General features: G+C 39.8%; 1 long non-coding RNA gene across 5 annotated transcripts in view; it reads left to right on the forward strand.

The window, feature by feature from the left end:
- Positions 1-12,720, forward strand: part of LOC129460122 (uncharacterized) — a 57,476-nt gene that overhangs the window by 30,970 nt on the left and 13,786 nt on the right. For 2 of the 5 annotated variants that reach the window (XR_010115173.1, XR_010115175.1), the window contains exon 4: positions 1,557-1,653. The exons of 1 other annotated variant lie outside the window; for it this stretch is intronic. This is a non-coding gene — a long non-coding RNA (uncharacterized lncRNA). Of the gene's footprint in view, positions 1-413; positions 513-1,556; positions 2,196-12,720 lie in introns of those variants that run through there. 2 more of the 5 variants (XR_010115172.1, XR_008650172.2) reach the window with 2 other exon arrangements.

Consider the following 12,720-nt stretch of genomic DNA (forward strand, 5'->3'; position numbering starts at 1 on the left):
TTGGCTCACTGCAACCTCTGACTTCCAGGTTCAAGCGATTCTCCTGCCTCAGCCTCCCGAGTAGCTGGGACTACAGACACGTGCCTGCAGTACGTGCAGTATAGTACAGGCATGCCTGGCTATTTTTCGTATTTTTAGTAGAGACGGGGTTTCACTGTGTTAGCCAGGATGGTCTCGATCTCCAGCCAGGGTCATTTTAGTGAATGGGAACTGTGAATCAAAACCCACAAAAAGCATTTTTAGAAATCAGTTGGCTTTTATTTTATTTGAAGATAATCTCAGCCATTTGCTTTGCATTGGAATTCATTTTGTTTTGATCTGTTTTGCTAATAAATCACGCATTCAGTTTTGCGCACCACAGGGGCAGGCATCATACATGTTTTATAAACCAGTGTCTACCCATTGCTTTGCAGAATACCGGACGCAGGTGCTCCAATCCACGTAGTGCTGAGGCAGTGAAGTTTGTGTTCCAGGAACTTCAGAATTCCTGAATGTATTGGTGTTGATAAAAGGTGATGAGATGAATGATCGTAAACTTAGAGGTTGGTGACATGTGTCCTAGCCCCTTGTCTGCGGTAAATCTCAGGAAAACAATACGCCCTTCTTGGGTTTCATTATCTCATCTGTAAATGAAACTGTTGGACAAAGTCAGTACAGAGGACACATGCTTTGGTTGGAATGTGAGATAATTTTAGGTGTCATCACTCTTAATGTTAAATAATATGGCCAGGCGCTGTGGCTCACACCTGTAATCCCAGCACTTTGGTAGGCCGAGGTGGGTGGATCATGAGGTCAAGAGGTCCGGACCATCCTGGCTAACGTGGTGAAACTCACCTCTACTAAAAATACAAAAATTAGAGCACGTCTGTAATCCCAGCTACTCGGGAGGCTGAGACAGGAGAATCGCTTGAACCTGGGAGGCAGAAGTTGCAGGGAGCTGAGGTCGTGCCACTGCACTCCAGCCTGTGACAGAGTGAGACTCCATCTCCAAAAAACCAAAAATGTTAAATAGTATTATGAGGAATCAATCATTTCCCATTAGCATCTTCTTTTATCCTTCTGGTGATACAAAAGGATCATCTTTTTTTGTAATAGCATTTTTTTACACTTTTTTGAGCTCCTATTTAAAAGAGCAAATCCTTGTTCAGAATTTTGGAGGTATGATTATGTAGGTAGAGTGCTATAAAATTGTTCATCTTTATTATATTTATTTTTATGACAAGATGTAGTGATTTTTTTCACTTAGAGTTCAAGAAAAGGTTCATTTTTAAGTAGATGAATTTAAACACAACAGTGTGTCAATTTATAGACAAATACTGAGAAACAGCATAGGTAGATCTCAGGAGTGGCAATATTTGCTAGTAGTGCATAAGTCAGTGATATTCATGGGACCCTGCATGCTGGTGTGTCAGGACCCTTGTTGTCTTAAAATTGGACCTGTCTACTGTGTATTCACCTTTCTTTCTAAAAGTGCTGTAGTTTTCTTGGAAGTGGAAAAATAAATATACCTAAACACACACACAAACAAAAACTGCATGGATCAATTTCTCTTACAGGTAGAAATCGCCTTGTGACCCAACAGCAGCCAATAAGATGGAAATAAAGGCTACAAAGTTATCAGATGGCATCTACAAGGAATACTTAGATGAGGAGGTGACTCTGGTGGCAGTTGTTCTTTTGTCTTTCTCACCTTCCTTCTTGTCCTGTCTAGGATGCTGAAGTGATGGCTGGTATACAGATGCCCTGTTGTGATGTTGAGATAAACATGAGAATAAAAGTCCGTGATTACAGATGGCAGAGAAGAGACAGAAAGATAGGATGTAGGTGGATATTGATGGAACTAAGTTTCTATTACACAAGTTCTACCACTAACCTCTGGACTTCATGATATGTGAGGGAGAAATAAACTCATATTTTAGAAGAGATCTATGTTACCTGCAACTGAACGGAATGCCTAATTGGCACATCCTATGTGCTCCAAACCTTCCTTAATTTCTATGTGTAAGGCATACTCAGTCTTTACCCATTATTCTGTTCACATCCATTCACTCAATCAGCCTCCCAACTCTTTAGTAAAGAGTTTACTATAGTTTACTCTATTACTAAGGCAGATTCTGGAGCAAGCCCCACAAATCATAGATTGAATATCCATTCATTACGAGAGAGATTTAAAGATACTTCTATCCAAACACATTTTAAATTTCCAGCATCTTTGAGATGGTGGAGGTTCATGGTGGTTGATAGAGTTTAAATGACTTGTGATTCAAGCTCCATATTACAATGTAACAGTGCAAAAGTTCATTTTTTTAATTTATTTTACTTTAAGTTCTGGTATACATGTGTACAACATGCAAGTTTGTTACATAGGTATACATGTGCCATGCTGCACCTATCAAACAGTCACCTAGGTTTTAAGAACCACATGCATTAGGTATTTGACCTAATGGTCTCCCTCATGTTGCCCCCCACACCCTGACAGGGCCCAGTGTGTGATGTTCCCCTCCCTGTGTCCATGTGTTCTCATTGTTCAACTCCCACTTATGAGTGAGAAAATATGGTGTTTGATATTCTGTTCCTGTGTTAGTTTGCTGAGAATGATGGCTTCCAGCTTCATCCATGTCCCTGCAAAGGACACAAACTCATTCTTTTTTATGGCTGCATAATATTCCATGTGTCTGGATTTGGTTACAGATAGAGCTGGATGAGCCTTAGCTATATCTAATGGCTTTTGACATGTTATATCAATTTCTTACTGCTTTTGTAAATGAATATATTAAGAAGAAAAAATTTGGTTACTGTAGCCTTGTAGTATAGTTTGAAGTCAGGTAGCGTGATGCCTCCAGCTTTGTTCTTTTGGCTTAGGATTGACTTGGCGATGCAAGCTCTTTTTTGGTTCCATATGAACTTTAAAGTAGTTTTTTCCAATTCTGTGAAGAAAGTCATTGGTAGCTTGATGGGGATGGCATTGAATCTATAAATTACCTTGGGCAGTACGGCCATTTTCACGATATTGATTCTTCCAACCCATGAGCATGGAATGTTCTGCCATTTGTTTGTATCCTCTTTTATTTCATTGAGCAGTGGTTTGTAGTTCTCCTTGAAGAGGTCCTTCACATCCCTTGTAAGTTGGATTCCTAGGTATTTTATTCTCTTTGAAGCAATTGTGAATGGGAGTTCACTCATGATTTGGCTCTCTGTTTGTCTGTGATTGGTGTACAAGAATGCTTGTGATTTTTGTACATTGATTTTGTAACCTGAGACTTTGCTGAAGTTGCTAATCAGCTTAAGGAGATTTTTGGCTGAGACAATGGGGTACTGGTACCACAACACAGATATAGATCATTGGAACAGAACAGAGCCCTCAGAAATAATGCTGCATATCTACAACTATCTGATCTTTGACAAACCTGACAAAAACAAGAAATGGGGAAAGGATTCCCTATTTAATAAATGTTGCTGGGAAAACTGGCTAGCCATATGTAGAAAGCTGCAACTGGATCCCTTCCTTACACCTTATACAAAAATTAATTCAAGATGGATTAAAGACTTATATGTTAGACCTAAAGCCATTAAAATCCTACAAGAAAACCTAGGCAATACCATTCAGGACATAGGCATGGGCAAGGACTTCATGTCTAAAACACCAAAAGCAATGGCAACAAAAGCCAAAATTGACAAATGAGATCTAATTAAACTAAAGAGCATCTGCACAGCAAAAGAAACTACCATCAGAGTGAACAGGCAACCTACAGAATGGGAGAAAATTTTTGCAACCTACTCATCTGACAAAGGGCTAATATCCAGAATCTACAATGAATTCAAACAAATTTACAAGAAAAAAACAAATAACCCCATCAAAAAGTGGGCGAAGGACATGAACAGACACTTCTGAAAAGAAGACATTTATGCAGCCAAAAAACACATGAAAAAATGCTCATCATCACTGGCCATCAGAGAAATGCAAATCAAAACCACAGTGAGATACCATCTCACACCAGTTAGAATGGCTATCATTAAAAAGTCAGGAAACAACAGGTGCTGGAGAGGATGTGGAGAAATAGGAACACTTTTACACTGTTGGTGGGACTGTAAACTAGTTCAACCATTGTGGAAGTCAGTGTGGTGATTCCTCAGGGATCTAGAACTAGAAATACCATTTGACCCAGCCATTCCATTACTGAGTGTATACTCAAAGGACTATAAATCATGCTGCTATAAAGACACATGCACATCTATGTTTATTGCGGCACTATTCACAATAGCAAAGAGTTGGAACCAACCCAAATGTCCAACAACGATAGACTGGATTAAGAAAATGTGGCACATATACACCATGGAATACTATGCAGCCATAAAAAATGATGAGCTCATGTCCTTTGTAGGGACATGGATGAAACCGGAAAACATCATTCTCAGTAAACTATCGCAAGGACAAAAAACCAAACACCGCATGTTCTCACTCATAGGTGGGAATTGAACAATGAGAACTCATGGACACAGGAAGGAGAACATCACACTCCGGGGACTGTTGTGGGGTGGGGGGAGGGGGGAGGGACAGCATTAGGAGATATACCTAATGTTAAATGATGAGTTAATGGGTGCAGCAAAACAACATGGCACATGGATACATATGTAACAAACCTGCACATTGTGCACATGTACCCTAAAACCTAAAGTATAATAATAAAAAATAAAAATAAAGAAGACACTAAAAAAAATAAAAAAATTAAAAATAAATAAAATTTAAAAAAGAAGAAAAAATTACAAATGACCCTTTCTTTACAAACTTTTAGGGTAATCAAGTTCAGTTATTAAAAAATGGATGTTTGCAACATTCATAGTAATTTTTTTCAGAAAATTAAAAATGATTAAAAATTATAATTATTTTGATCCCATTCAGATATTATATATTTAACCGTGAGATAATTCTCAGAGACAAATGTCAACTTTAAAAAAATGCTAAATAAATCAAAATGTCCACTCTAAAATAAATAAATTAGCTCCGATTATTTCTTCTTTTTAAATTTTTCCTTATAGTTGTAAAAATAAAGTGAACGTTTTGGCTCATTTCCTCATTAAAGTTTGAATTTTCCAGTCACCACTGCTTTGTTCTTCCTTACAAATGTTTATGTGCCTGGAATGAGAACATTACCCTATAGAATATTTGGTGGTAGAAGTCCTTCCAATGAGGGAGCAAGCAGGATGCCAGCTTAGAATGATTACATAGGCAATAAACTCAAATGTTAATAGGAAAGCAGTGTGAGTGGGTTTGGGAGGTTGATCATAAGGCAATAGGGAGTGGTGAGGACTGTGGCAAACAAGAGAGCTTCTGCTCTGCCTAATGTGGGGCACCCGGGACACAACTTCAGAGGCTTCTTTTTTGTGACATCTTTCAGTATGTAGTGAAAAGTGGAAAAAAACTCTTGTTTTTTAAACACTGTCATAACAGCAACATAAAATACACTTCTATGACCTATATCCAATCTGTGTGTCTGCATGGGACTCAGTGACCTCAATCTCTTAGGACTAGTGAATAATCAGAGATGTCAGAAAAGAATGGGCTGGGGATAAGTGGAAGTTGACTTCTGGTCTCAGAAAAATAAAAAAGACAAAGAGATGGGATCCCATCTTTCAATGTACCTTCTGTCTTTGAAGTGAGTCTAACCCTAGCTGGCATAGAGAATGACTTAGAGCTAATAAAAGTTTGAAAGTTATTAATCCAGTTTTTAATTGTTACCAGAAAATAATGCAATTCTTAGTTATCACCAACCTTCCAATATAAGAATATTTCTCCTAATTTTCTTCCTCTCTGCCCTTCACTAAACATAAATCCAGAACCATGAAAGTCAATTCCTTCTCCCTGGCACTGCTACTCGTGACGCATATTAAGTATTCAAGTCTTCTAAATTATTTTACTCTTCGTACAAAGAAAATAGCATGAGTATTTATAAGTGAGGACAACTCCCAACATAAATGACAGAACTCTAACTCAACTTAACCATAAAGATACGTCTTTTTTCACCTAACAAGAAGTCAAGTAGGAATGGCTTTGGGGGAAGTTGATCCAAGGGCTGAATATTGTACCCAAAGGCCCCAAGTTCTTTCCATCTCCCCGATCCTTCATTCTTGGTGATGACTTTGTCCTCACAAGGGCTGCAAATGGCTGTAGCAATCCCAAGTGTCTCATTCAGACATAATAGCAGGCACAAGAAATGACCATTTCATCCTCTGTCTCTTTCTTAGGAATCTGGACATTTCTCTCCCAGGTACCCACAAACAGAACTTCCTCATCATTGGCCAAAATTGGGTCACATAACCATTTCCACCCTCACTGGAAATGAGGATAGAATTAGCCCATCCCTCAAGTTGGAGTGAATTCAGATTCTCCTGGGGTACATGCTGTATGTAGGCAGAGTAGATGTCTTAACCAAATCATAATTCAGGACAACAGTTGGTGGATAGGTAACCAAAGTGTGTATAGGATTATTGTCACAATTTTGGGTTCTATTTTCTAGTCTCCTGTTTTCCAGTTCTTATAAGCCAACCAGATTGATCGTGCCAGCTCATTCCTGTTTCTTGATTTCACTCAAAACAAGAAAATCTAGAGATTCTACTTGAAGCCGAACAATAGCAACATAAAAGAAAAGTACCAAAAAATAAGTCTTGCAAAAATCCAAAACGCTGACAACACCAAATGCTGCCGAGGAGGTGGAGAAACAGGAAGTCTCCTTCATTGTTGATGAGAATGCAAAATAGTATATTCACCTTGGAAGACAGTTTTGCAGTCTCAAAAAACTAAACGTATGCTTACCATACAATCTAGCATTCACGCTCCTTAGCATTTACCCAAAGAAATTGAAAACCTGTGTCCACACAAAAACCTACTCATGAATGTTTATAGCAGCTTTATTCATAATTAACAAAATTTGGGATGTCTTTCAATAAGTAATGGATATATCCGGACAATAGGATATTATTCAGCTTTACAAAGACATGAGCTATCAAGCCCTGAAAAGCTACTAAGGAACTTTAAATGTGTATTTAAAGAAACCAATCACACAAGGCTACAACCCACATGATTCCAACTATGTAACTTTCTAGAAAAGGCAGATTAAAAAGATAAGTGGTTTCCAGGCACTGGGAAAATGTACAGGTAAGTGTATGGAGCGCAGAAGATTTTTAGAGCAGAGAAACTACTCAGTATGATAATATAATGGAGGGTACGAGTCATTATATACTTGTGAAAACCTGTAGAATGAACAACACCAAGAGGTACTGATGTAAGCTGTGGCTTTGGGTGATAAGGATGCATCAATGCTGGCTCATCAATTGTAACAAATGTACCACAATCATAACAAACAATTATAGGGACGTTGATAGTCCAGGAGGCTGTATCCATGCATAGGTTGGAACAGGAGGTATGCAGGAGCTTTCTGTCCATTCTCCTCATTGGGCTCTGAATTTAAAATGGCCCTAAAAATAAAGTATTTTTACTTTTTTTTTTCACTCTGACTTTTTTTTAACTTTTAAGTTCAGGGGTACATGTGCAAGTTTATTACATAGGTAAACTTGTGTCACAGGAGTTGGCTGTACAGATTATTTCATTTACGTATGCCTGTTTCACCCAGGTATGAAGCCTAGCACCCATTAGTTATTCTTCCTGGTCCTCTCCCTCCTTCCACCCTGCACCCTGTGGTAGGATCCTGTGTCTGTTGTTTCCCTCTATGTGTCCACGTGTTCTCATTATTTAGCTCCCATTTATAAGTGAGAACATATTGTATTCGGTTTTCTGTTTCTGCGTTAGTTTGCTAACACAGGATAACGGCCTCCAGCTCCATCCATGTTCCTGCAAAGGACATGATCCTGCTCTTTTTTATGGCTGCATTGTACTGCAAGGTTTATATGTACATTTCTTTATCTACTGTACCACTGATGGGCATCTCAGTTGATTCCATGTCTTTGCTACTGTGAGTAGTGCTGCAATGAACATTAGCATGTGTGTGTCTTTAAGATTAGAATAATTTATATTCCTTTGGGTATATACTCAGGAATGGGACTGCTGGGCAGGATGGTATTTCTGTTTTTAGGTTTTTGAGGAATTGCCACACTGTTTTCCACAATGGTTGAAGTAATTTACACTCCCACCAACAGTGTTTAAGTGTTCTTCTGTCTCTGCAATCTCACTAGCACCTGTTATTTAAAAATCATGTTTTCAGCCATCACATTTTATCAAGGCAAAACCTGAGTCCCAGCTTAAAAGGAGTGGATGGGTCAGAGGAGACTCCAGTCTCATTCTAAGTGCCCTGAGTGCACGGATGTCCACTGCAAACTGGAAGAGAACTGCTGGGGGGAAGAGATGATAACAATGCCCTTCCACCTACGCCTGTTACTTGTATTTCTGATCCAGATAAAGCATGACATTAAAAATGGGTTTGTGGGGAATTCGTGTTTTGAAACATTAACTGATTTTTCCTTGGTATCTCTTCTTACCCTTCACTCTTTTTCACATTTGTGAGGTCAACTCACCTAGCATTCATGGCATTGGAGAAGAGGGGATATGTCAAAGAAAAGCCTCTTGGGTTTTAAAATTCTGAATTCTAAAATAACTCAGAACGTATCATTTAAAAATTGATAAAGTCGAGGGAGGTTTTCTGTCTTCCAGACCAGGCAAGATACAGAAAAAAAAGAGGACCTGAAGGAAACGGAGGCTCTGGTGGGAAGGGTTGGTTACATCGTAACCTTTGTCTCAGTCCTGACTTTGGACGTCACTGCGGGTGGGATTTCTGAATTGATGGAGAATAACATTCAGGTATCTAATAGCAAGGGTACTCATAAAAGTAATATAAGGCCGGGCACGGTGGCTCACGCCTGTAATCCCAGCTTTTTGGGAGGTTAAGGTGGGCAGATCATGAGGTCAGGAGATGGAGACCATCCTGGCTAACACAGTGAAGCCCCGTCTCTACTAAAAATACAAAACATTAGCCGGGCCTGGTGGCGGGTGCCTGTAGTCCCAGCTACTCGGGAGGCTGAGGCAGGAGAATGGCGTGAACCCGGGAGGCAGAGCTTGCAGTGAGCTGAGATCACGCCACTGCACTCCCGCCTGGGTGACAGAGCGAGACTCTGTCTCAAAAAAAAAAAAAAAAGGTAATATAAGTTACTGAAATAAGAAATGTATCTTTTCTCTATACTTGAGCTTGTAGATTGACATTTGTACCTCTACAGGACCAAAGAAATTTAAGTTGAGTCTTCTTATATCCATGCCAAAGAAGAAAAATGATTGTAAATGTTGAAGCCCTTAAAGGGCTGGACATGATCAGATGCCTCTAAATTGGTTATCGTAGAGACGAATAAGACGATAGACAGCCTTTTCCACTATTTCCTTTAGTTAGATTACATTAACCTTCCCATTTCACCATCGCCTGCTGATTCGCATATACTAGAAGCCTACAGTGATAAAAGCAGTATCATGATAATAAAGCAAAAGGAAAATCTTGCCAATATCTGGATGTGGGACCCTAAGCCGATTACTGTCCTCTCTGATCCTCAGTCCTGTTACCCACAAAAGGAGAGTGTGGGCTGATATAGATCAACTTTCAGTTCTTTTGGGTTAATTGTGCAATTTTATGGTTGCAAGTGAATCATTTGTAATGTGTTCTGAGCTTGAATTGATATTTATTTTTACAACTCCGTAGTAATTTTCTATAATTTCTCACAATTAATTTTATTTGACATGTGAAGAAACTTTGGTATATCCTAAACTTTAGATACAATGTTGCCATGGCTCAATCCCTGGATTGAAATTCATTTTTTTAAACCTAAAACTTGAATATAGAAGATAAAATAGTCTCTGAAAAAAATAGAGCTCTCAGCACTTTGGGAGGCCGAGATGGGAGAATCACTTGAGCCCAGGTGTTTGAGACCAGCCTTAGCAACAAGGCAAGACCCTATCTCTATTAAAAAAAAATGCAAAAATTATCTGGGTGTTGCAGTGGTGTGCAACTGTAGTCCCTGCTACTCGGGAGGCTGAGATGAGAGGATCACTTGAGCCCAGAAGGTCAAAGCTGTAGTCAGCTGTGATCACACCACTGCACTCCAAACTGGGTGACAGAAAAAAAAAAAAAAAAAGAATCTGAATATTCACTAGATTTGTCTTGGAAGTGTTGAAGAACCATGTTGGATGAGAAAAGACTACAAGAAACAAGGGCTGCGAAATACAGTAAGAGTGGAACAGAGCTGGGTCCTCTTTCAGGGGTTTTTCTAAAGGTTGGAGCTCCTTCATGTTCTTGGTGATGCCAGTCTTGACCCTTTCCTGCTGCAGGTGCTGAGTCTGCAGTTTAAATAGCCTTTTCCTTCCAAACAGAACTATCCAGCAGTGAGTGTCCAGACAGGTACAAGAAGCACCTGGGTTCTGTGTGTACCTATATGGGTACAAGTAAAACAAACCACCCAGCAAAGTAGATGGGTTTAAGAGGTAAAAAGACTGAAATTACCTCTTTTCATATCAAAAGAAAATAAATAATCCTTTTTTGTATCTTAATTAATACTGTACTTTTTAATGCAGCATCTGTTTAATAGAATTTTTTTAGCCTTCCCAAGAGACAAGCAGGATTAAAACCATGCTCTGGCACAAGGAATGTGGGTTAGAATTTGCTCCCTGAGGAATGATCTAGACAGCTTCAGAGTTTAGTTACCAGCCTACTTCAGAGCTCAGTAAATTACAGTGCCTAGGCTAAATCTTGCCTGCTACCTATTTTTGTTAATTCAGTTTTCCTTGGAACGCAGACACACTCACTCGTTTACATATCATCTATGACTGCGATGCAGTAGCAAAGCTTAGCGTTTACATCAGAGACCACACGGTCTGCAAACGTACAATATTTACTATTAGGTCCTTTACCAAAGATCTAGGCTGACCACTGGTGCACATATTTATGAGCACTGATGCACAGCAAATGAATGTCACGTTTGTATTTCTAAATAAATTCCTACAAGGTGAGTGGATAAGTAACAATCCTGGCTGAATAGTATCATGATGCGCAAGTGTATTTCTACTAAAACCAGTGGGCCTAGAAGTCCCATACGTCTTTGTCCCCAGGAGGAAGTACTGTGTGGACAGAGCCATACCCCACAGATGCCAGCCTGGCAGGGTTTTCTTAGAGTATTTGGTAGTTGAAAAAAAAAAAAAAAAAAAAACTTGTTCATTGCTGCTCTTGGGCAATATGTTTCTTTCAGTTTGCACACGTAGCAAGAACTTCTCATGGGACAGCCGTTATCATGATGTGCTTAGAAGCATCTCACCCACCTATGCAGGTTGAAGAGTGTCCCCCAAGAATTCACATTCTTCCTGGAACTTGAGGATGTGACTTTTATTTGGAAATAGGGTCATTAGGTCATTACAGATGTAATTAGTTAAAACATGTTATATCGCAATAAGGTGAGTCCTTGATCTAATATGTCTGGTGTCCTCTTGAGAAGAAGAAGACTCAGAGACAGGAATGCACAGGAGGAAAACGATGTGAATAGAGACACATGGGGACAAGGCTGAGTGATGACAGAGGCAGAGATCTGAGTGATACATCTACTAGGCAAGGAATGCCAAGCACTACCGACAGCACCAGAAGCTAAGAGGAGGGCATGAAACAGATTCTCCCTTAGATCACGCAGAGGGTGCATAGCCCTGTTGATACCTTGATTTCAGACTTCTGGCCTCCAGAACTATAAGAGAATGACCTTATGTTGTTTTAAGCCACCTTGTTTGTTGCACTTTGTTGAGATGACCCTAGGACGCTAATATGAACTCCATATGACAGCTTGCATCTCTGATGGGCATCAGTGCCTGTAATAATTTTCTATTGCTACTATACCAAATTATCCCAAATGTAGCAGTTACAAATATTGCACACTTATTATCTCACAGTAGGTTAAAAGTCCAACATAGGTGTCACTGGGCTAAAATCAAGGAGCTGGCAGGGATGCAGTTTAACTTGCAGATTCTAGGGCAGAATCCAATTCCTTGCCTTTTCTAGCGTCTAGAGGTCACCCACATTCATTGGCCTCTGGCCCTCCTCCTCCATCTTTAAAACCAGAAATTGTAAATTAACATAAGTACTGCTTTTTTTTTTTTTTTTTTTTTTTTTTGGCTGGTCAAGTAAAGTAGCAGGAGTGGAGAAGGAACATGAGGCCTCCTTATGCGGCCATCTCTCAAATCGGTCTTCTGCACTCATAGTTCCCTCCGTGCACAGATGAAAATGTTCTTCAGTTTAAAAACTCATCACTTTGGGAGGCCTAGGTGGGCGGACTATGAGGTCAGGAGTTCAAGACCAGCCTGGCCAACATAGTGAAACCCTGTCTTTACTAAAAATACAAAAAATTAGCCGGGCATGGTGGCGGGCGCCTGTAATCCCAGCTACTCGGGAGGCTGAGGCAGGATAATTGCTTAACCCCGGGAGGTGGAGGTTGCAGTGAGTGGAGATCGTGCCACTGCACTCCAGCCTGGGCAACAGAGCAAGACTCCGTCAGGAAAAAAAAAAATAACTCGAGTGATTAGATTGCACTCACTGAATAAGCAGGACATTTCCCTATCTTAAGGTTCTGAACCTGAACCGTAATCACATCTGCAGAGTTCCTTTTGACAGGTAAGACGATATATTCATTTGCTGAAGAGTTAGACCCAGGCAAGTCTGAGGGACTATTATTCTGCCTACCACATCCTCTCTAGAG

The sequence above is a fragment of the Symphalangus syndactylus genome, chromosome 13, assembly GCF_028878055.3.
Source record: "Symphalangus syndactylus isolate Jambi chromosome 13, NHGRI_mSymSyn1-v2.1_pri, whole genome shotgun sequence".
Taxonomy (NCBI): Eukaryota; Metazoa; Chordata; class Mammalia; order Primates; family Hylobatidae; genus Symphalangus; species Symphalangus syndactylus.